This window comes from Pteropus vampyrus, unplaced genomic scaffold, assembly GCF_000151845.1.
Source record: "Pteropus vampyrus isolate Shadow unplaced genomic scaffold, Pvam_2.0 Scaffold1, whole genome shotgun sequence".
NCBI lineage: Eukaryota > Metazoa > Chordata > Mammalia > Chiroptera > Pteropodidae > Pteropus > Pteropus vampyrus.
Genome location: NW_011888782.1, coordinates 41,906,284 through 41,907,937, shown reverse-complemented (window position 1 = coordinate 41,907,937; position 1,654 = coordinate 41,906,284).

Below are 1,654 nucleotides of genomic sequence, written 5' to 3'. Positions count from 1 at the left end.
CTTCCTTCCTTCCTTCCTTCCTTCCTTCCTTCCTTCCTTCCTTCCTTCCTTCCTTCCTTCTCTCCTTCTTTCCTTCCTTCCTTCCTTTCTTCCTCCTCCTTCCTTCCTTCTCCAAATAAAATGCCTCTGTCCATTCATATTCTCTTCTGTGATATAGTATAACTCATGTAGGTTTTATCATGTAATGTAATGATTTTCTTACATGTTTATCTTTCTATCTAGACTGTGAACTCTTAATGGCAAGAACCATATCTTAATCATCTTTGCATTTCCATAACTGAACATGCGCCCATTGCATAGTTGTGACTCAATATATATAGTTTGAGAGTGTCACTATAAATAACTAGGGTCCTAAAATTTGAATTAATTCTGCCTATTTTAGGCAAGCCACTGTCACATATTAGTCTCTAGGAATGAAAAAATTGTATTCGTAGTTAATATTTTTCCCCTTAAAATGAAAACTTTTTAAACTTATATAAGTAAAACTTGACACGCTTTCTAATAATGTAGAACCATATAAAATAGAAAGTGGAAGTGCTCCAAAAAAGCCCTGTGTCAGAATTATGGACTTAATACAGTTCATCATTATGGTCAAGGCATTCTGGTTTCTCTAGTCCAGGGGGCAGACTTGAGCTGACATTTGGACAGGTAATGCAGAACGCAGAGAAGCCTATCACTACTTTCAAACAGAAAGGAGAGAACTGCAGCATTTCCTGTCAAAACTCTCACAGGTTAAACAAATTAAATGTTGGGTAATTTTTATGACTTTTTAATGTATTTAAAGGAAAGATGACAAACTGGTTATCTCCATGGGACACAAAAGGAGAAAGAGGGCTTAAAATACTGTGCAGAAGATTTACGTTTGCACAATGGGAAATTTTTAACTGGAGAAGAGAGAAATTATAAATTCTGATTTTCTCTGCCTTTGCAGTTTTTAACATCCTAGTTTAACCTTAGATTATATAATTCTGTTTTGGCTGAATTCCTGCTGTAACTTTGGAGTCAGTTATCACATTAATTGACTGAACACAGTTCTTCCTCATCTGCACATATGGAGATGTAAGGAAAAACACAATAGTGAATGGGAATCCTTGTGCACTGTTGGTGGGAATATAAATTGGCACAGTTACTATGTAAATGGTATGGAGGTTCTTCAAAAAATTAAAAACAGAACTACCATATGACCAGCAATCCCACTTTTGGGTATTTATCCGAAGGAAATGTAACTCAAAAACATATGTACACTCCCATGTTCATTGTAGCATTATTTACAATAGCTAAGATATGTAAGCAACCTAAGTGTCCCTCATAATGGATGAATAGATAAAAAGATGTAGTATATATACACACAAAAGAATATTATTCCACCATAAAAAAGAATGAAATCTTGTCATTTGCAACAACATGGGTGGAAATTGAGAGCATTATGCTAAGTGAAAGAAGTCAGATAAAGACACATACTGTATGATCTCATTTATAGGCTGAATCTCTAAAAAAAATAGCTCATAGAGAGGACAGATCAGTGATTGGCAAAGGCAGGAGTGGGAGGTTGGAGGGGAGTCAAATAGGTGAAGGGGGTCAAAAGGTACAAAATTCCAGTTATAAAATAAATAAATTCTGGGGATGTAATATATAGCACAGCAACTATAGTTAA